This window comes from Emydura macquarii, unplaced genomic scaffold (genome assembly GCF_026122565.2).
Source record: "Emydura macquarii macquarii isolate MOO-44397 ecotype Brisbane River unplaced genomic scaffold, CSIRO-AGI_Emac_v2 contig_2681, whole genome shotgun sequence".
In the NCBI taxonomy this organism is placed as follows: Eukaryota; Metazoa; Chordata; order Testudines; family Chelidae; genus Emydura; species Emydura macquarii.
The window spans coordinates 3,631,569-3,655,732 of NW_027132818.1; the positions used below are offsets into that span (position 1 = coordinate 3,631,569).

Here is a 24,164-nt window from a genome sequence, read left to right on the forward strand (position 1 = left end):
AGAGAGTGTGGGGAAGGGGAAATGAGTGAGCCCTTGGGTTCTGGTGTGAATTGTGGATGACCTTTCTAAAAAAGACCTTCTTTTCACCTATCAGCTGAAGACAACTGCAAAAACCAATCCAATTCACACAACAGACATATGTTCAGTTTAGTAAGAAATGGCCTCATATAGCAGCACTACAAGGGAATAACATTTTCAGGACCACATTTTGAGGAATTAAGAAATCTAGGGGCAAATGATACTCCCTTACTCCAGCTCTTAGAAACATGGAGACCCACAGTTACATGTTGCAGGGAGAGGACAGGATACCAGCAACATCTGAATAAAGGTACAAATGACTATGCTTTTCTAAAAAAGAAGAACACAGAGAACAAGCACCATCAAATGTAGATGTGTCAAGGTATTAAGAATGTAAGAACAGCCATACTGGGTTAGACCAATGGTCCATCTAGCCCAGTATCCTGTCTTCCAACAGCGGCCAATGCCAGGTGCTGCAGAGGGAATGAACAGAACGGGCAGTCAGAATGATCCATCCCCTGTTGCTCATCCCCAACTTCTGCAATAAGAGGCTAGCGAAACTCAGAGCATAGGGTTGCATCCCCGACCATCTTGGCAAATGGTCATTGATGGACCTATCCTTCATGATCTTATCTAATTCTTTTTTGAACCTGGTTATGGTTTTGGCCTTCACAACATCCCCTACTAACAAGTTTCACAGGTTGGCTGTGCATGACTTACCATGATTCCTAAAAACCAGGTAGGTCCCTCATGCACCCCAAAGGGGAGTTGTGCTTTGACTATGTCGGACTCACAACATGGATGTATTTACTTTTAAGATAGTACAGCGACATTCCTCTTCTCCCCTCACACTCCCTGCAACTGCTGTGAACTTAAGACCAAGTCTATATTATTGCTACTTTTTAAAATGTCAATATTAAATACTTAGTTTAATAACTTGATGTGATCATCCATGTAAATATTTGTGATTACATTTTGAAAATGACAGTTAATAGCTGAGAAATTGTTATGTATTTAAAATAATATATATCTATTTATAGTGCAGTTTTTCTTTTACTGTTGCTCTTTTTTATATTAAAGTGAATTAATATTTTTCTTTACAGCCAGTGGAAGGGTGCTTTAATCTCCTCATTGCCAGTGCTTTTCTGATTTAGTCTTGTTTATTCACCAGATCTCAGAATTTGCTATATAATAAACACAATTTCTCTGATTCCTTGGGAAATAAAATACTAAAAACTAATTTACTGACAACTTCTAAGACTGATATATAAGAAGCTTCCTGGAACAAGACTAAATTTCAAAAGCTGGTTCTGAAATATATATTTATCTCAAGAATGGGAAAAAATCTAGAGTAAGTAAGGCAATCAAAATACAACCAAGATAGCCACTTTATGGAAAAATGTATGATTTAGCAAAATATTTGATCATCATGAAAAGATGGATCAATCAGGATTTAAGTCAAACTAATGCATACTTTCTTTGATATTCTACTGATATACATAAACAAAGAATTTTTTTGGAAAGCAACAATAAAGTTACATTAAGTATGTAATAACCCCCATTAAAGTCAATGAAAAGACTCAGACTTAAATGGGAGTTGGTTTAAATTTAATCAGTAACTATGCAATCTAAGGGCAGAGTGGCATTTCTGTTATCCCCCTCCTTTATTCTGGAGGAAGAGAAACCCCAGTTTATGCACACATTGAAGTTTGTTTATTCAGTTGGGTCTGATAGTTTGAGTACAAATTCTGTAATAAGTTGATATTACATGACTACTTTAACAAATGTTCAAACAGTAAAAGCAAATAAGGCAAATCATCCTTTTAGGAAGAACATGCTTAGATGAAAAGTTGGGAGAAGTCAGTGCATGAGCTTTCAAGGAGATGAATTCTTAATACATTCAGCACACTCAATCATGTCAAATGCTTTTTTCCCCATCCACACTCCCCCTTCCCCGCCTCCTCTCAATTCAATCAGACCTAAGCTCTTTACCAATGTTTATTCTTCCCTTCCTCCATAAATCCTGCTGATTTTCCCTTCCTCCAACAGATCATCTTGCCCATGATGTAGACTCAGTGTTTCATGTAGTTCTACATTCCATTACTTTAGCCTGCATTTTCCCTCCCCTTTTCTCAATCTTTCCCTGATCCACAAGACCATCCTCTTGCTTACATTCCCCCTCTTGATGCATCAGTCTCCCTTGTTTCTCCAACATTCTTTGTTGTGTCCAGGCAAGCCACTCAGTGGAGGCATCCCTATTTCTGAGATCCCTTTGAATTCACTGCATACCTCTGACCTAAAGGAGCCTTGTGGCACACAAGGTCTGACTATAGCAGCTGGCTTGGATCCAGCAGATGCCTCCAGACCTGCTGAGAGAATGATATCTTGCAACTGGAACATCAGTAAAGGTAGAAAGAGACCACTGGTCTCTAGGGAAGAAATTAAAACAAAGGGGAAACAGATTTTTTTTTTAGTATATGCATCCAGCTGATTGTGCAGGACTCTGCTGATTGTACTAAGAAGGTGGAGCACAAATGGGGTAATTGAAATACTTATCCCCAACATTTACAGTCCTTAAAATAGTGGGTTTAGTTCAAAGAAAAGGCTGACATTTTTCCTGGCTATTATTTTGACACATTTTGCCCATCATTTATAACAGGCTTCTTACTCTCTTTTGTTCCTCATATGAACAATGGGAAAGTCTAAGGTACTGTTCAGGGTGCATGAGTGATGGAAAAGTAAACTTCCACCGGTGTTTATCTTTCCTGCTTCTTAATAGGTTCAGATAATAAGACCTGCAAACTGAACAAGTTCAGCTAATAAGTCAAGTTTTAAGGAGAAATGTCATTTTGATCAAGGACACAATACTCACTGTAATGCTGGAGTGCTCAGTGCTGTCCCTATAATGATTGCTGCTGTGATGGGGTAGCAAACTTACAAAAACTGGACTCAGTTGATGAGCTTTGATAAGGTAACTGACAAAGTCATCCCAAGATGTTTGAACTCGCAGTTGTTAATAATAAAATATACAAGCTATGACTATTTGGACAGTATCTGAATAAACAATATCTATGTGAAAGCCACCGCTGAATGATTTTGTCAGAATGGTCTCTCCAGCATTCCCTTTTTAACATCTGGCTTCATCTAAAAAAGTCTATCCCAATTTTACTGACAAATCTGACATCATTACTTAGTGCTAAAAAAGGGGTAAGGAGAGGATAGGCATTTTAAAAATAGGAACTGAAAAAATGTCAGGTGGGTATTGCTCCTATTTTAGCCTAATTGAAAGATACATTAAGCTTTCTAAATCCATGTTGCCCGTTTTTGACATGTGTCCTTAATTTGTAGTCTGTGTCTTGGAGTTCTGTGAAGTTGTCATTGATTACCATATGACAAAGATGATGGGTAAATTAGCATTTCAGCTTCTATCAAATGGATCAGTGACTGACAGACTGATAAGCAATGTTTATTCATTAAAAGATTCACACTGTAGTGCCAGATGGTGCTGGGAGATAAAAAATACTCTAGACCCCAAACAAACATTTGCTTGCATATTGTCACATATATCCTGGAATTAACAAATTGGCAGCAAAAGCTTCATGTGTAAAGGGAAAATTCTATTAACTAAAATAATTCTTTTTAAACTCCCAAACTTTGTTGGCTAAATTGGTTTCTGGTCTCTAAAGGCCCAATCTGCCACCCTTACTCACATTATACACTGCTCGACTTACAAGGCTGTAAGTACACACAGCTCTGAAGAGCTCTGCAGGGAGCAGTTCTGAAAGTTACTGGCCTCTGAAGGGGAGCAGGAGAGCTGCAAGAAAGACAGATGCTGGTGCTAAAGCCCTCAGGATAAAGGAAATATGATGGCTGCCTGTGCAGGCCTCAATTAGGTTTTTTCCTTCCTATGCCTGAAGTAGCTTGCGAGCTTTGTGACAAGATGCAGGTTCTGGGGTGGATGCAGACTGACTGTGTTGACTCCAAAATTGCTCTGCTGCTGAACCGAAGGGCATCCGAAACTGAATGCCAACAATGTGGAGGGCTAGCCGAGGCTGGAGGCACAATAGTGGTCCTGGCAGGGAGATGGGTGTTAAAGCCACTTTACTGAACCTTTTTAGTGCATTTCCAGTCTTATTTGCAGGATGAGTCTGATCCAACAGCCTTTTCAGCCTTTTGCTAGAATCTAAAATGGCCGTCGGTTACTTCTTTACTTCTGACTTTCCACAGTGTGGTGGTAGATAGAATCACATGACACGTTCCCCTGCACAGTTCTGCATTTATACATACACATAATATGCATCCCCTGCCCCACGCGTGCACACAGGACACTATACTGTATTTGCATACAACTACCCACCACACGCATACTTCCACACTGTATGTGCATATAACATCTCTCACAAACACGCTTCTGTATGACTGGCTTTGGGCCTATTTTGGGACATAGTTTCCTTGCACATGCATTTATTCTCATGTCCTCATTCTAATCTCTGTGCTATGCCCCATTACACAAAATGGTGCAATGGCGCTTCGCCATGACAACATACAGCCTCGAGAATTGGTGAACTCCCATTGCTGGTTTGATCTATTTCAACAAGCATAGGACACACCATAAAAAAAGACACAAAGATGCGAGTGGGAGGAGGCATATTAGAACAGCCTACCCAAGTGAAGTAGTGAACTGGTCATTGGAGATATTTAAGAGTAGATCATCTAAAACACTAATATAAGTAAATATTACCCCTACCATGTATGATTTTATATCTCCCTCAGAGGCTATGACAATCCAGTGGAGAATTTTGCCAAAGCAAAATCATCTGTTATTTCAGTGAACTTCCTCCAAGCATAGAAGTGCATGTGTCATTTACCTTTATTTCCCCATTCTTTCCCAGTGCCAGTATCAGCTCGCCCCCGTACACGTTGTACATCATCCAAAAAATCCAGTTGATGTCTTAGGGTTGAAAAACACAACACTAGAGAGTAATTATGTGTTAACCTTTTCCTGAGTATACTGTGCCGAAGACCAATTATCAACAGAGGAAGGCCAAACATTTCTGTGCAATGCATTGTGCATAATACCATGAATCAGATAGTCCTGTAACACTGGGATGGTGTTCCTAAAAGGTACCATTTCACAATACATTCCGTGGAAAAAAAGACATCCCTATGAATTGGATTTGGACTGGAAGGGTATTCAATATAGTGTGAAGACATAAGGAGTCGAAGATAATAGTTATGGATGGTGTACTCCTCATGTGTTCGGAATGAGGGTCAGATCCAGAACCCACTGAAGTCAGTGGAACACTCATTGATTTCAGCAGGCTCTGGATCAGGCCCTCAGAGTACTGAACAGGCTAATATCAGGTACAATTGTGTGTGTTCAGCCAGGGGTGCTGGAGCTCTTTTTGTACTGGGCTCCTGAGCACCACTGACCCATACTGTAAACCCTGTCTATAATGGAAACCACTTCAAGCCTCCCCCACTCCTTATACCAGCACCTATGTATTCATCTCTAACCGACATCAACGATGTTGGGCCAATAGCTCAGTATTTAATAAGAGGAGAACAGGTGTTGCCTGTTGAACTCTGCTTTTTGCACACTTTTTCTCCTTCCTCATCACCTTTCTGGGATATGCACATCATGTTACAGATACTGATGTGCACGTTACTTCAGGATTTTACATCATTTACAAAAAAATGGTCTTTGAATTAAGTTTGTAACAGATCCAGTTGAGCTCCCAGGTTGGATGTTCACCACACTGCGTGAGGGGACCCATGTGCCCACTGGGTCTGATGTGCTTTAAGCCTCCAGAGTCTGTACAGAGTTCAGGCACTACTCCTTGTTTGGGGTTTCTAGGCATACCCTTGGGGTACCGATTGCCTGTCTAGCACCCCCTCTTAACAGCTAAGACCCTGCAAGTCTACCTGTCCAGCCCTTGGAATCACTGCTGACCGTGTCCCTCCTCCCCGACCTCCTTGGACTCTCTTACAGCTTAAACACACCCTCTTTCAGAAGTCCAGCCATGTGGGTGCTCTGGATATACAGTTTACCTCTTCAACTGCATGGAATAGTGAAAACCAACAGGCACATAGACAGAGTGTGCACAGGATTCTAAACACCATTTCTCTCTACTTAGTAAACACACCTATAAAATAGTTCCCTGACTCAGTTTACCCAGTACTCTGGAGAATCCTTGAGGTTTGGGCAAAGTCCTCTATCCCAGATCCTTCCCCTGCAGCTCTTAACTTTTCTTCTGACATTTGAGGCCTCACTGGCTTGCAGTTATTATGCAGGATGGGTCTCATCCAACAGACTTTCACCGGAATCTATAATGGCCATCAGTTACCTCCCCACTTATGGCTCTCCCCAGTGTGGAGTGCAGTTGAGGATTTTCCACTCTCCATACACCAGCCCCCTGCAGAGAGGTAGGAGAAAACTGGTTCTCCTAGGTTTCAGCTAACCCATTGTTCCCAGGTGCTTTCACCTGAACAGGTGGCCACTAAGTTCTAATGAACCATTGTATCTGGTCTGGCAGGGTCCTGATGCAGTCTTTGTCAACAAATGGTGGATTCCACATACCGTGAGGCAGTCCATGATACAACGATTTTCATAACAACTTCATAGCACCAACCAGAATTAATAAATTGTAGAGACAGTTTCCCCAAATCATCGCAGTGTTACCTTTCAAGTTCACAATATGTAAATGGTGGAGTGAAATGGTTCAAAATATCAGTTTCTCAAACATTAAAACAACATTGTCAAGCACTTAATTTTATTTAATTATTTTACTCCCTATGTATTTACTTCCCTTGTTAGAGGCTAAAATTCCTTCTTAATTTTGTATTTTTCCTTTTAGGATACAGTGGGCTTTCCCCCCCCCCCCTTTGTTTCTAATGGAGCTTGATGCTGACATGTTTTCCTGAGTTACTTATGCACCATAATTATCACTGATATCAGCACAGCTATGGGAATAATGCTAGTCAGTTAACTTCAGTTGCAGAGCCACCAAAGAATACAAAATAAAGTTTTGTGTAGGACCTAGATGAACACCAGCTGATGATTTCCCCTCCCACCCCCACAAAATCTCGGCTAGAATGAATATATTTTTATACCAAGATAATGTAGAATATCTTCTGACAATGTAGTATAAAGCTCTCAAATCTAGGCTTTTGTTAATCTTTGCATCATATTTCAAACATTTATCATAGAAGTTATGTCTTTCATTGTTTGCCTCTAAGTTTTGTACAGTTGGCCACATAAAGAGGTATCAGCAGAATAAAAAGATACTGCCTATGCTTTCGAATAATGTAAAGTTGCCCTTGCAGTGGAATTTGTTTAATTAACACAGTGTTAGTATTCGAGAAAATTCTATGTATTATTACTTAAAAATTAGTAAGATAAAGTTACATTGGAAGTAGAAATGATCCGTTTTCTTAGTTTAAAGTACTTTATCTGTTCATGTAAAAAGTTGCTAGCTTTATGACTTTCATAAAACCAGGATTTATATGAGACTTCACTTTTTAAAGGTTTATTGTTACAGAAGGACTGAAAAATTATGCTTAATACATAAGCAATTGTTGCAAAATATCACTAAAACATAAAGGTCAACTTATTAACTGGATTACTCATTAAAATGAAATCAGGAGGAAAGAAAATTATTTACTAATGTTATTCTAGAACTGCTGAAAAACTGTTTTAGTACTTCTGCATGAGGCTTATTTTTCTTTTTTCAGTTCAATGATGAATGAGTCATCAATCCTTAATTTGATGAAGGTAGGAAAAGCCAGTCTCCTTGTTACCATAAAGTTCAAACTATGTATGGTCCTGAGCATGTGTTCCAGCAATGATTATATTTTCTAGGAGAGAATTATTCTCTTTCTGAAGCTAACAAACGAATTGCAAGATCAGTGACCATGCATCTGCTTGAATGAATTCAAATTGCTGCTTATATTTTCAAATGCTCATTATAACAGTGTTAATAAAGCAATTATGAGCACAGGAAGTGCATTTATTGAGGTCTAAATCTATAAATCTTTGCAATGGCTGAAAAACAGAAGTCATCACTTCTGGTGACTTGGTAAAACAAGAAAGATGAATCTACTGCCTCTTTTAGCACTATACTATAAAAGTATATATAGCGATTGGCTATGGTTCAGACTCTCAGAGCATCTGCATAGCAATACTTTTGTATTTTGGTGCATCCGCACACAGTGCACCTTACAATTTATAACCCTTTTTCCAGATAGAGCCGGCAGCAGCAAAGGACTAGGTTCTATATCTAGGAGTTCCTGTCAATGATACAACACCAAACTGGCTCGAGCCTCCACCCAGTCACCTGGGAAATCACACAGTATCCTCTTGGTACCCCAAAGGGCAATACTTCCCCTCTCGCAAGCACAGAGTCTTGAGTGTAGAAAGTAAACCTTTTAATAACAGGAAGGAAGTAACACAGCACTGGTTTGGGAAACAGTGAAAACAGAATTCATGAACTCAATGAGCTTAGAATCATAGAATCATAGAATATTAGAGTTGGAAGGGACCTCAGGAGTACATGGGTGTATCCTTCGCCTCTCCCTTTTTCCTTTCCTACTGACTGTTGCAGTTGCAGTCTCCTTCTCTCGGTTGGGGGTCAGTCAATCCGCTTCTGTTGGATGCGGGCTTGACCAGGTCCCCTCTGTTGCTGTCTCCTGCAACTTTTGGGCCTCACCGAGTCCCTGCTGCTGGTTCCCGCCATCTGCAGACTCACACTGACTGCTGCTGGCTCCCGCCACCTCCAGGCCCAGTTGGGTCTTCTCGGCTGGTTGTCAGTCAAGGTTTCCTAATTTCTTTAGTGACTTCAGCTCTTAGTGAATTTTAGCTTTCAGCTCATGGGAAAGCCTTCTGCTGACACCAGAGCAATGTCCCTACTCTTAACAAAACAAAAGACTCCAAGAGGAATAGTTAATTCTACCTTTTAACAGTGGGAGGAGATAGTCAATCCATGCCTGAGGGTAGCCCTTTGCCAGGATTAGTGTAGCCTCAGCAAGAGACTCCTCAACCCCTCCCAGCTTCCTTTACAATGCTTGAGCATCCGTACGCTACCCTTGTTGAATTCTGTTTAGATGAAAGTGAATTTTTCATCAGAACAGGCTAAACACAGTTCTGCTGCCATTTGAAGGACAACATTTCATTACTCCCGCAGTTAACACAAAAGTGATTTGTAACACTATACCAGACATACTGACCATTTCCCATCATATTCAGCACCTAGTGTGCTTATGCAGATACAGTGCGATACGCTGAGCACTTAATTGTACTCATGCAAATACAAAACCCATGCAAACAAAGTGCCCCCCTTTCAGTTGCTGAGCAGGGGGAGTGCCACTCAGACCTTGCTTACATACATACATTGTGTACATATATATTTTACCAGTAATTAGTGGAATATATCGCTTCTCTCTGTTGTCAAAACCCAAAAATCCTTAGTTCTCCAAATTCCAGTGAAACTGTTTATTCAGAGGGGGAAAAGTGTTCCTAAACTACTCTGCACTTCTCTTTTGTGACTCAAACAACATGATCAGACTAATCCCATAGTACAATTTATTTCTACATCAGAAAATGCTTTGTGGTTTACTGCAATCTATACATTAAAATAAAAGCAGAGTATGATGGTTACAATATGTAACACAGGTAGCAGCAGTAGTTCTAGTGGGGGAAGGATGAAGGGTAAAAATCTATATTACAGGGATAGCAATTGAGCAAAGAAAAACTGGAACTTTCAGAAAGTACAGAGAAAGCAATACTAGTGTCATTTGAAATATTTCATTAATCATACAATTTTGTACTTGAAATGTCAACACATACAATATGGGTTCTGGGAAATAATAGACAAGTTCTGAAATGCTGCAAGCACCTAACTGAGAAGAGTCTGCTGGAAAGCATGATGGCCTAGAAAATGATGCTAAGCACGATGAGCATCTAATAAGTACTGTACAAATATCAACTTATGAATCTGCATAACATCCCCTTTGATGTAGGAAAGCTTTTTCCATCCTTGTTTTACAGATGGGGGAAATGGAGGCCTAGTCTACACTGGCGACGGAGGTCAACGTAACATCACGTACGTCGATCTCCTAATGCCTGCGTCTACACTGGCACATTAGTTCCATCGACTTAAAGCAAGGCAGAAGTTGATGTAATAAAACCACCTCCAGAAGTGGCATAGTGCGTAAATCGAATTTCATGGTCGATTTTGTGTCAGAGTAGACAGAGCTTAATGTAATTCGATGTTAATGGCCTCCAGGATGTATCCCATAATGCCCCATTGTGACCGCTCTGGACGTTCGTGCTCTGCTGTCATGTGGCTATGCAAACCAGAAATGGCCCCTCTCCTCATACCCTGGGAGGATTTGAATTTTCATTTCCTGTGCAGCCAGCATGAAGAGAGCTTTGTAGCTGAACTTGTCATGGCTACTGCAAGGCCCAAACACGTTCCAGCATGGAGTCGACCAGAGGTCTTAAATCTCATCGGTCTGTGGGGCCAGGAGTCCGTTATGGCTCAGCTCAGAGCCAGCAAAAGAAATGTTGACATTTATGGGAAGATTTCGCAGGGCATGTAGGAGAAGGGGCACAAACAGGGACACGCAGCAGTGCCACATGAAGATCAAGGAAAAAAAAAAGCCAGGGAAGCTAACAGCCATTCTGGCTCCTTGCCCCAAAAGTGCCGCTTCCATGGGGAACTGCATGCAATTCTCGGCGGCGACCCCATGCAGCATTGATACCTCCGCTGTATCCCACTCCAGGGATGATGAGGACTCCGTGGATGAGGATGAGGCGAGCAGGGTGCAGGAAAGCGGGGTGTCTGTTCTCTTAGACAGTCAGAACCTATTCCTGATCCCAGAGCAGTCCAGCAGCACACAGGACAGCAATAATCATCCCAGGGAAGGCACATCTGATGAGTTATTTTTCTTCTTAGCAGTTATGTCCTTTTAAATGGGGGGGAAGGGGGAAGAAGGGGATTTCAGGGGTTTAGCGGACTTTACTGGGGGGTTATTCCCAGAACAGATTATTTATGTGCAGAGGTATGCTCTGAGAATTGTCCGTTGATATCTCAAGGAAACTTTCATGTAAGTAATCTGTTATCCTTTGCACAAGGTTTTGAGGGAGGGCAGCCTTGTTTCTTCCTCCCTGGTAGGATACTTTCCCACACCATGCTGCAATAAAATGAGCCAGAATCATGGCAGAACACAGTACAACAGCATAAGGGCCAGGCCAGTACCACCCCATGCAGCAAATCTTCCCTTTCCTCATGCATTACCCGCAGGAGACTGATATCGCTCATGGTCACCTAGGGAAGATGGCGCACGTTTAAAATATCCGAGCTATACAGATGATACAAAAGGGAAGAGAGAGGTACAGGGTATTATCCTACTGTGTCACTTAAATAATTTTGCTTAGGTATCCGACGAGACTATTAACCCGCCCGCACTGTCCTCAGATTCACTGTGGCCACGTTGTGACAAAACAGTCATCTTATTTAAACCGTGATGCCCGATCACCCCTCTCAAACAGGGCATTTGAAATGAGCTTTTTAGAGATCATAAATCCTCTTTATAGCAGAGTAAAGTGCCCCTGGCTTACCATCTCTGTAATGGCACAGCAAGCTGACTCTTCTGAGATGCTCGGAATGGAATATTGGTCTGGCTTAGCCTTGTGCACACTAAGGGGAGTATTTTATACATTGTTGCAATTGCTTCATTTTCCTGGGTCTGCTAACAATGGCAACGTTGTGTATTTCTTTTTGTTCTGTACACACCTGGGCCTTGGCCCCCCCCCCCAGAACTGCTGCAAAAAGACTATCACAAAAAATTGCGGGACGACAAGTTTGGCAAGCTCATGAACGCCTCCGCGGCCGCTGAGACAGAGCTTCAAGCGTGGCGGCTGACCTTGTCCCAGAACATGAACATGGACAGAGAGAATTGAAGAGCAATGCAGGAGCATGATCGCAGTACCCAGCAGGAGATGCTGCAAATCATGCGTGATCAGGCAAACATTCTCAGGCGGCTTGTGGAGCTTCAGGAGGAGCGGCGGCTGGACAGAGTCCCACTGCAGCCCCTCCAGAACGCTTCTCTGCCTATGGCTTTGCTGCCATCCCCCTCTTCCATCCCCAAGTGGTCTCGGAGGAGAATGGCCAGGCTGCAGTATGTAGTACACTCCACCCCAGTGGAGGCAAGCAGAAAGCAGCAGCGGCCATGGTGTTAGCTGTCCTGCAAGCAACCACGATACCCCTTGAGACTGTGAATGAACACTTCCCCTCCCTTCCCCCATGACTTGAATGTTCATAAATGAAAGTTTATATTATTTCAATACGTGTCTCTTTATTAATTCATAGCTTGTTTTGGGAGGGCTTTGGAGGGTACTGATATCGATAGTAGGAGGGATGGTAAGCAAAAGGCGCAAAACATACAGAAAGAGAAATCATTACTGCATCTCATTGCAAAACTTGGTTTTCAATGCTTCCCGAAGCATGATTCCCAACTGACTGGTAACAGTCGGGGTTGCCAGCTTCCACAGAGCGATGGCCACTTGCTTCTCCACCGTCAGAGTTTGTCTCAAGCGAGTATTCACGTGCTTCAGGAAGGGGCACAGCTCCACGCAAAGTTCATATGCGAAAGGCCACTTTCCTTGGAAGTTCTGCAGCCACTGGTCATCATCCCACAGCTGCATAATGATGTGATACCACCAGTCTGTGCTTGTTTTGCAGGACCAGAACCAGCGCTCCATGGACTGCAGATGACACGTTACAGCCTGCAGCAATCGGGAATTGTTCCGCTCAATGTCTTGTAGCAGGGCAGCCTCAGTGACATTGCTGTTGCCTGTGCTTTGGGTTTTCGCTCTCCTTTGAAAATACTCAATGATAAACCGTGATGTATTTGTGATGCTCACAATAATAGTGCAGAGTTGAGCTGGCTCCATGTCTACGCAGCAATGGCAAGTGTGTGGCATAAACAAACGGCACGAAAACCGGCTTCCTGTTTGTTTGGGGGGAGAAGGGAGGGGGAAGGAGTGTTGCATCATAAGACGATGAAACTCATCCCAACAGCCACCGTGGCTAGTTGCACTATGGGAGAGCAACCCACCGTGCACTGCTTTGAATACTGACACAAGCGTGCCAAGTGTGGATGCACGAGCCCGGCACAAAGAGCGTGGTGTGGACATGCTCCAGTGACTTCTAAAAATCAGCAGGTGAAAGTCGATTTTAAGTAAGTTTTCTGCAGTGTAGACATACCCAGAGCTAAGGCGCCAGTTCAGCAAAAGCTTAGCTTTAATTATTTCAATGGAAATGAAGCACACGTTTAAATTCTTTGCTGAATTAGGAACTAAGGGGCAAATTTAAAAAAAAGATATTTAGGCACCTAATGGGATTTTCAATAGCACATAGGGGCCTAAATATCTTTAAAAATCTGGCCCTAGGTGACTTTCTCAAGACTACCCAGCTAGTCAGTGTAGCAGTGATAGGATTAAGTACTCAGGGGGCCAGATTCTCAGCTGGTATAAATCACCATAGCTCCATGACACCAAGGTAGCTAGGACAATTTACCCCAGCTAAGGATTTGGTCCAGGAATTCCTAGTTCCTAGATGAGTGGTCAGACCAATAGGCCATACTAATGATGGATCAGTCGGACAGAGAGGAAGATTGAGAGGGATCAGTAAGACAAACAAAAGAACAGTGAAAGGGTGATCTGGAACATGTGAAAACAGAAAACATGAAGGATCAATGCTAGGTGCTCATCCAAAGGGGCAAAAAGTATACCATTGTAACTTCTCTCCTCAATTTCAGCTATACATAACACATTGTAACTAATTAGTACTCGGTACAGAGCAAATCGATTCAACATAATATTAGCTGAATAAATTTGAACAATGAATTATTTTGAGATAGTCGCAATCTGCTTTCAAGTGTTCTGTGAGCACAAAATTAGAGTAAGCCCAGATCTGCACTAGGTCTATTTCTGTCAACCTACCACTTCTGGGAGGTGGATTAACTAGAGTGATGGGAGAGCCCCTTCTGTTGCTGTATGGGAGTGTCTACACTGAACTGCTGCAGCTGTGCCACTGTAGCAGTTTAAGTGTAGACAATCTAAACTCGTCTAATAAATCATTTGTGCCAAGGAATGGATTAAAAACTGGAGAAGAGATAGAAAAAGGTATAGGAAAAAAATAGTTAATGTTCAACATGAAAAGAGGTTACCCCTGGGGTGCCCCCCATTCTTAATAACACTGGCATTTCTTAACATTTTTCTCAGTGATCTAGAAAAGGGGCTGAGCAGAAAAATAGCAAAATTTGCTGATGACAAAGTATTTAGGATTTTTATGACTAAATAGGATATGAGGAGCCTAACAAAGCAAGGTGAAATTCTATGTAGACAAGTAGCAAAGTAATGTACATTAGAAGGAACAATTTGAACTACTCATATACTTTGCTGGGATTCAAATAAACATATTACACAACACTCATCATAGGGCTAAATCCAATGTCCAGTGAAGTAAATGGAAAGACTCCCCATTGACTTTAGTGGGTGTTTCATGGGCTTCTAGTATGGCTCTTCGGAGCAGAGAACCTCCTTCCATATTGAAAACTAATCTCCTCCTCTGTGTTTTCTCTCTCTTAACCAGTTTCTAATTCAGGATGGAAATTCTTTGCTCACCCTGTGACTATCTAGTTTCCCTAGCAGCCCATTGTGACTTTATCAAAAGCTTTGGAAGGTCCAAATAAATAATAGCTGATTATTTTTTTGGGCTCAAAGAATTCGCTGAAACTGGAGAGGCATGGTTTTCCTTTTGGTTTGTCCCTATCATAGGATGTTCTCATTAGATGCTATGGTGATGGGCACCATCATAAGAACCTAGATTGACAGATTAATAGGTGTTTTGAAATTCTAACCTTAATTCATTAATCAAATTTACCTGATAATACAGTAAGACTAACTGGCCTGTCATTCCCAGGACCATCATTAGTTTATGTATAATATGTATAATATTGACTAATCTCCAGTCCTTAGATATAGTAGCTGATTTTAATAATAGATTAAATATTTTTGTTAGCAACTCTGCCACGTCATTCTTAATTTGCTGCAGGACTCTTGGAGGAAACCTCTGCTCCTGGTGACTTCTTGCGATTTATATGATCAATTTATTTCAGTGCCACTTCTGACACTGACAATGCCTTATCTATATTACTTGCAAGCAGTAGCTCTGGGGGAGGTATCTCTCCAAACTCTTTGTGGCAAAGATTGATGCAAATTAGTTATTTACATTTTCTGCAATATTCTTTCAGATTGCAATGTCCTTGACCAGTCCCTTTACTCCCCAGAACTGAAGCAGATCCATAGACTTTCTTGCAGAGTTCCTACTTCCAATGTAATTGAAAAGTTTATTGCTAGGGGTTTTTTGGGGTTTTTTTTTAAATGTATTTGGCAATTTGCTTCAAAATTCCCTGTTAACCTGCCTGATTTCCATCTTACATTGTACGTCTGTTTTGATGTTATGGTATCGCAAACGGACAGTACACATTGAGCATTTGTTTAGTCCCTGATATTTCTGAAGTCTTTTAATACACAAAAATCCAATCTGCTTTCCCTGTGACAACATACTGTATATAGAGATTTAAGTAGCTATAATTTTTTTATAATATGCAAGACTGGCTTGGTACATTTCACAGGAGCCTTTCTATTTATTTTAATTAACTCTCTCGGTGTTTGGCCAAAGATTGCCGTTGTCACTTTCCTGGGAGTAAGTGGTCTATTAACATGCAAACTAGCAGGTCATAGTGCTCTTGGAGCAGAATTAAGTTCATATTAATGTTGAATTCATACTAGTGGCCTCTTTGTACTTGGAGAAAAACATAGGTTTTCTTTGCAGTTCACTACAGAGCGCCAAAATAAAAATCAGATTCAGTTACAGAAGGGAAGATTGATAGTGGGCAGTCTGGTTATTAGCAGAGGAATTCATAGAAACAACGCAGGTAGAAGGGGAATGGATCTAGGGAATGAAATCTTGAATCCCAGGGGAAAAAAATGTATATCCTAAGGGTATCATACAAGAACATAGGATCACCTGACTTGGATATTAGCATGCAAAAGCTGCTGCTGTGAGCTTTGGTTAATAGTGCTTTGTAAAACAATTTTGCTTGACGTGTCATCACTGAAAATACATTATATGGGTTTCTAACATATGAGCAACAAAGAAAAACAGATTAGATTCAAATTAAGTATCTGACCCTGAGATCCTCTGTATCTAAACCTAACCCTCAATTGCCCACTTAATTTCAAGTGACCACCTACAACAACTGTTACACTCTTTATGCTTAACAATCTGTTCCAACTTGCATTTAGCTCAAACACTCTGACTTCCTTCCCTAGACCTGAAGACAAGCTCTGTGTAGCATCAAAGCTTAGGATGACCAGATGTCCCGATTTTATAGGGACAGTCCTGATATTTGAGGCTTTGTCTTATATAGACGCCTGTTCCTCCCCACCCCCATCCCAATTTTTCAAACTTGCTGTCTGGTCACCCTATCAAAGCTTATACCTTTCACCAATTGAAGTTGGTCCAATAAAAGATATTGCCTCACCTACTCAATATGACAGGAATTTTCAGACGGCAGCTAAGACAAAGAGAGGGATTAAATTCACCCAAAGCATTGCCCACTCTGGCAGGTTAGTGTATCTCTCCCCCAGATGAAAACATAGACAGGCATTAGGATTTTCAGAAAGAGCAAGTCTGACTGGAAAGTGTTATCCACACACCAGTGTGCGCCCAGAGGGATGCTATCGGACACAGCCTTCCTATTGGCAAATGCTGAAATGGTAAATGAGGCCACTACTAAGATATATTTTCCAACAAAGGCCTTGTGTACAATGGGATTTCTGCACCATTGCAAAGCATTGCTATAGACACAGTTTACATCGGTGAAGTGCAATTTGAACTGGTGCAGTCTACCCCAGTTCCAAACTGGGACATGATGCACCAGTGCAAGTCACATTGCACTTGTGTAAATCATGTTTACATTAAGACTGTATCTTAACTAGGGGAAAATTATATTTTTTAAATTGAGTTAAGTTACCCAAGATAGGTAAAATGACTTAAAACACCACTTGGCAACTTGCGTAGACACAGTCTGACACTTTAAAAATTGTGTTGTATCCTATGGGGGAGCCTAAGTTAAGAGAGGATCAGCTAATATGATTATGATTTTAAAAGGCATCTTTTCTCCTAGCGCAGATAGACCCTTGCTGCTAAAATCCCAGTAGAGATTAAGGGTATGACTACATTAAAAGTGTTACAGCTCTTGTCCTTGTAACTTTTGTGTTCTTCATATAATCTTCTCAGACCAAATTCATCCTTGCTATAATTGTGCTGAATTTAATGACAAAAGGAAAAATTTGGCCCATTTTATATTATATATGTATATAAATAAAACTCAAAAAGCAAAAACCTCTCTTTGGAATTGATTTTCTAACTATTTTCCTTTTCCACTGAATTCTAATCACTGTCACAAGCATAACTGCTTGCCGGCTTCTGGTATTTTTAGTAAATTGTTTCATGTCATGTCACAAATCAAATTATCAACCACCTCACCTGGAATCAAACAAGCCTGGTATTTAATTACCATAAAAAAGAAAGAGGAGGTGAGTCAGATTGGACTAGTCCATTGACACATCTAGTATTGGCTATTTCCTCATAAATTCAGTTTGAAGGGTGCTAATTTGGGACTGACTAACGTGAGTCTCAATCTGATCTATTGAGCACATAATTTCCCAAGTTATTAAAAAGATTATTTTATACGGAACTAATTTTCATAAACACATGGCAAGGTGTAATAAGCTTGTTCTTTAAATACGTGTTGCTCCTTTTTTATCTGAGCGGCTAGCCAAAGTTTGTGGCCCTGGGGATGTTCCATTTAGAAGCAGAAATTGATAGAGTCTGGTATTTTCTTTGAGGCAATCTCATTTGCTTACAAGGAATGCACAAAGTTCTGCGCTCTCTGAATACAGGAGGCTCGAAGAACAAAAGGAGCCATTTCTTAGCTTATAGCCCCAAGTCTCTTCAGCCAACAAAAGCCTCAAAAAAACCTCTCTCTCTCTCTAGCTTTTTTTCAGGGTCACACACTGCTCACAGGCTGCTGTTGGGCTTTCTTGCTTTTTCCCCTCTGTCTCTCTCAGTGCGCCCAGTCTGTGTTTGTTCAACATTCTTCCCCTACTCGCCCTGCACTTCTGGTTACAATACCCAGTGAAACACCCCATCCCAATCACAGGCTAGTTCCTGGGTAGAGTCTGTTAGGCTTGTGTTAGGTGTAAGAAACAGTTAAGGGGCCACAATTATCTTAAATGAAGGGTACATTCACACATCAGTTTGAACAAGATTTTAACTCAAGCCATAAGATTTCATCCAGCTCATAACATACATGTATTTATGGCTCCGCTCCGCTCCCTACTCTATATTACCACCACTTCACTATAGGTAAATAAATGTCACTTATCTTTTTAAATGTTACTCAGTGAAACTTGTACAAGACAGCACTTTTATTAGGTGACTTCCTTTTTTACCCTTGCCTCCCCACACATCTCCCCAAAAAGAAAACAAAACAATGGATATGGTTTTGTTCCTCCTTTGCTAGAAGACCCTTTGTCATGATTCAGGACTGGCTGTAGCTCTGACCCCCTCTTTTGGTCTTTCCAAATGCACTTGTTCCAGGTTTAAGGACTCAAACCTTCTCTTCTCTGGAGTTCAATCCCACAATTCTCCCACATAGGGTAACAGTACCCCGGTCTGTGTATCAACTGTGATTACCCCCAACCGGTCATACTCGACTTGGTACCTGTGGTTCCTCCCTGCAGGAGCTCTGATCACTGGTGAGTACAGTGACCCAAAACAGCTTTCTGAAAAGAAAACATTGTTTAGTCTTAACAAGGGACACAGAATAAGAAAAGGATTTTTAAAACCACAAACAGTCCGTATGCATATCTATTTTACCTAAAAGCTTAGGTATGCCTATCTTACTCCCAGACACACTAACCTCCGGAGTCTGGGGGTTAGACTGTTTCCCAACAGCCTCTGCCTCAGTCTTCCCCTAAACCACCTGATTTCCCCTCCAAACAGTGTCTGTGTCTTTAAAGCTTTCTGAGCTTGTTGATCTTTCTATCTCACAGGGGCTGAGTCCCCTGTAGTGAACACCTGTTTGGCAGGCACAAAGGGGGAAGCCGAGCCAGGGCTTCAAAGTGAATTGCTCTGCATTGTCCTTCAAGTATTTGAAGAGAGATAGGCATATTGGCACACCTCTCCTTGCTCAGAGCATTTCTTGTCCTTAACAGAACCCCATTCCATTAGGTAATGGAGTTTTATCATCCCTTGAATGGTGACTTAAAACAGGTTTCCTTGCATGAACTTACACAGTTTTACCAGCTAAATTGTGTAATTATTTTCCTTTGGGTCCAGCCTTATTAACCATAATGACTGTTGGGAGATGTGGGACCCTCAAATTTGTATTTCCTCCTATTCAAGTCAGCATGAAAACACGGCTGCTAACTTTGCCGCTAACAAAATTAAATTAATTGTTGTTATTCATTTATCATGGTAGATCCTAGAGCTCCTGATCAGTGATCCAGACCCCCTCGTAATATACCTAATACCAAATGTTCAAAACTTATTAATCAAGCCTCCCTACTCCACAAATCATGAGGTGGGCTTAAAAAAAAATCATAAGATTTTAAAATATTAATACATTAGGGGTTTGCCTCTTGCCTGTCTCCAGGCCCCTTGAAAGTGCACTGGCTTTTAAGAGCTTACTATCTTAGCCTTTTGGCTCAGCTCCCCCTATTCTTAAATCCTTATGTTGTATTCCTCCCAGGCTTGGTAGCACAGCCTTAGGGAGTCATCTTTTTCTAGCTCACCAAGAAGGGAAAGACACTTAGGTTAATAGAGCTTTTCCCCAGCAGTTTCACCCCAGGCCTTCAGGTCCTGCTCCTTTGGCGGCGGTGGCAGCATCCTGCCAGTGTGCTGCTGACTCATGGCAATTCTCACCTCTCTGGTGGCTATTCCCTTCTGCAGCCTCTTATCCCAGCTGGTCAACCAAATAACCACAGCTGAGGAAGCAACCACTCTGTCCCTTCTCACACAGTTCTTTTTTATTTGCCTTCTGGATTTTAGGTGAACTCTGATCATGTTTTCCAGCTTTCCACTTCAATCAAATGGGCTAGAAACTTACTTGAATAAACAAAATTAAACAGATTATCCCATAATCACTTGACTTCAGAAGCTGGGGCTTTAAGAACAGCAAATATGGCAAGAGTCACGATGAAAGCACTAGACTTGGCAACATTTGTTTGTGCTAGGTGCTGTACACACATATAATAAAAAGACAGTGCCTGTTCCAAACAACTTGCAGTTTTACTTCCTGCAGTCCATGACCGGAAACTATAGCTCACAGGAAAACACAGACTTGGGGCTGTTTGGAAAGAGTCCATAAAAACCCCCTTTGACTGTGTTTTTGACCTAACTCCATGTCTAGCCTAGGGAAAAAGGTGCTTAATGCAGGTTAAGTACAGTGGGACATTGGGGCTGATTTAGCCTCCAGGGCTTCAGAGCTCCTCCATTGCTTGGGGGAAGGTGGGGCCTGTCCTGTTTCTCTGTATCAGATATGGGCAGGTCACACAGCTTGGTTATACACACCAGATGTGTTCAGCATAAGCTCCTTTAATGCTCTGTCAGGTATAGCTGAGGTTCATTTAAATCAGGGGGTCTCAACCTTTTTCCTTTCAGAGGCTCACCCAACATGCTATAAAAACTCCATGTCCCAAGCGGGGGCCCTCCAGGCTTCAGCTGCAGGAGAGTGGGGGTGATTTTGATTTCAGCCATGGGGGGCCTTCTTCTGCCCCAAGCTGGGGGCTTGGGGCTTCTGCTCCGTGGGGTGGCTTCTGCTGGGGCTCAGGGCACTGGGGCTGATGGCTTCAGCCCCACAGGCAGAGGTGACGTGTGGGGGGGCATATGAGGTCACATACCCCCTCAGATTGCTTGGTCACATGGTGAGGCTGGGCTTGTTCCCTGCAGGGCAGCTGAGCTGTGAGCCGCTGCTGGACAGGGAGAGATAGAGGTAGGAGGAACAGCTGGGAGATTCATGGAGGGACCCCTACTTTCCAGGGGAGAAAGCTGCCTTGAGGGAGGGGGATGTGACTCTGTTTTGGGAGAGCACACAGTAGTTAGCTTCTTCTTGTGGACTATGCAATGCAATTTGTGCTTGGGATCTCACTGAGGTTTGGAAATCTTCAGTCATAGACTGATTTAAAATGTATTTCGACAAGAAACCTGAAATCTTAAAGTACTTAAAGGTGGCATATTTTCTATGTGCTGACAAGATGAAAGAAAAGAACTAAGTAAGTCCCATGCGGAATGTTGCCTACAGTCGAGGCAAATTTCTTTTGAATGTATCATAATGTTTGCTGATAGTGAACATTATTCTTAAAGTTGAGAAGAAATTTCTGTTTCAACCCCTAACATTTCCATTGCTCATATGAGTTTTCTTATACACCACCCTTGTGCTATGCAGGATCAAAAGCTTGGTGTAGGTTCTCTCATAGAATATTCATTTACAAGTTTCTAGCAGTATTTTAATATTTGGTGAATGGTCTGGGTTGAAACTATGGCTAGGGACATGTTTACAATGGAATAAATATAATGAGCAATTTTGCCTTCAAGAGTGATCTCCAAACAGACCAGACTATTACAAACCCCCATCACCTGTTACCATTTTATATACATGAAGACTGAGGAGAACTGTGATGCAGAAATAAATCAAATTATTTGAGTTTAGTTTTAAAGTAAAATATCCTTTTCACTTTGACACTAAAGTAACATGCTTAATTTTATTAAAAACTGTTTCCCCGCCCACCGTTCTAATGTACTAACATAAAAATGCTTAGAACTTTTCGTGCGATAGTAATTCAGTAACATGAGGCCTTAGGTAAAATTTTCAAACATGACTTAAGAGTTCCATTTTCATAGGTGCTTTAAGGAGGGGATTTTTAAAAGCACAAATGACAGTTGGGCGTCTATGTCTCATTGAAAGTCAATGGAAGTGGCCTAAGTGCTATTTATGCCTTTGAAAGGCTTTCCATTAGGCACTTAGGACCCTAATTCCATTGACTTTCAATAGGACTATGGCTTCTAAGTCATTTAGGTGCTTTTGAAAATGGAATTTAGTCTCCTAAATCACTTAGATGCTTTTGAAAATGTTGCCACTTGTCAACACTGGGGTTTTATAGCAACCAGTATAGCTACACAGATGTAGCTGCACTAGGGTAAATCCCTAGTGTATACACGCTTCATCAGTTGTACTTGGGTAAAAACCCCAGTTTTGAAAAAGGCTAAATGAGAATAAATAATGTGCCATCATCCCCATAACCACTTACAGTCACTTTTAATCCTTTTTAAAACTATTTATAGGGGCTGTACCTAGGCAGAATGCAAAATAAAACAAGTTCTTTACTCTAGTGGATAGATGATTACCGAGATGGAATGAAGAAAGAGGACACTTAGATATAGGTCTTTTGAAGAATAGGTATTGGTAGAGACCTGTGAGGATACAAAATTTGTATCCACAACTGATCCACGATCTGCAAAATATGGTCTGTTGAGATAAAGCAGATATCCACTGATTTGCAGGGCTCTTATGTATCAGGACAGAGAAATTTGATACAGTCCATCAAATTGACAGTAATTTGTCAAACATGTGGCAGACCTGCACTGGCATCTTTGTTTACGATTTGATGTCCTACTTTCCTGATTACAATGAACTCCTGATTTGCAATTCTGAATTAAGCTAATTGCTTTAGCAGCATTCTAAACCGGAGTACAATTATGGAGCTGGGCATGCATTATCAGAGGTAATTTAATTTGTGTGTCCAATTTGTTACACAAGTAAAGATTCTTTTAGGCATTACTGCTGGTGATATTTTCTGCCTCTAATATGTATTGGAGGCCACATTCATAAGATATACTTTCATGAATAAAACATTAGCGGGCCAATTTCACTGTCTATTGGAACAAATACAAACATTGCCTATGGGACAGGAAACTGTATACAAATGGAGCTGGGTTCAACCTTGCATAAAAACAGCTTACAAAACATGGAAAAGGTGCTTTCTGGAAAAAAGTACTTAATTTCACCAGTACTCTTAAAATACCCTTGGAAAGCATTGTCTTGATTGTTAACAAGCTGATACAAGTGATAATCAGTTCAGGAAGGAAACTCCTAGTAAAGAAGTCTGCCCCACTTACACTAAAAAGAAGAAATGCCTGTAATGACCAATGCCAGGATAAAATTATTTTTATAGACTGGGATTTTCAAAGGGGCCCAATGGGGTTAAGTGCTCAAGTCCAAGTAAAGCTCCATATGACCCCTTTGAAAACCCCCAGACTCAGTTACAGCTTCCATGCTGTCAAAAAGGTTTCAAACCACTGAAATGGGCTATTTACTTGGAGGTAGATAAATATGTGCACACAGACTCATGATACTGTATACCTAGTCTCCCTTACTAGAAAGCATGTCCACCTTGCAGAGGAATGCTAAATGACAAAAGCAAATTTAATGCTTATTGCTCACAGTTGTAGCACACCTTTTAAAATGCCACCTAAGCATTTCTCAAAATGTGTCAGGATAGGGCTATGCCTTTATGTTGTAACTGCTCCATAAGGATTTTAAAATCGTTTGTTTTAAATGTCTCACTTACAATCACCCATACTTTAGTCAAAGGATATGTGTCATTCCAAAACATGTTGAGCTCAGAGTTTCTGGATTGATTTCTGCCCTCAGTTACATTGATGTTGGTCTAGTATAATTCCCTTGACTTCTATTAATTATCTGGCTCATCAGGGCCTAATCCAATGCCCTTTGATGTCAATGAGAATATTTCACAGTGAAGATTCCTATTAACTTCAAATTGCTTTAACTCAGGCCCCATCTCTGGTTTTGACAAAAGGCAACCATTTTAAAATCTATTTATTGAAAGGAAACTTCTGCTTTTGATACAGGAAGTGAACCAATGCCCCACTCAGGTGCCTTGAGCAACTAAACCCAATTATGTAATTAACTTGGACAAAGGATGCATT

The 24,164-nt window shown here is 41.2% G+C and overlaps 1 long non-coding RNA gene across 2 annotated transcripts in view; it reads right to left on the reverse strand.

The window, feature by feature from the left end:
- LOC137164681 (uncharacterized) overlaps window positions 1–24,164 on the reverse strand; it is a 210,377-nt gene that overhangs the window by 13,899 nt on the left and 172,314 nt on the right. The window contains exons 1-2 of one of the 2 annotated variants that reach the window (XR_010923156.1): window positions 19,078–19,131; window positions 18,880–18,940 (exon numbers count right to left, since the gene is read on the reverse strand). The exons of the other annotated variant lie outside the window; for it this stretch is intronic. This is a non-coding gene — a long non-coding RNA (uncharacterized lncRNA). Of the gene's footprint in view, window positions 1–18,879; window positions 18,941–19,077; window positions 19,132–24,164 lie in introns of those variants that run through there. 2 annotated transcript variants of the gene reach the window in all.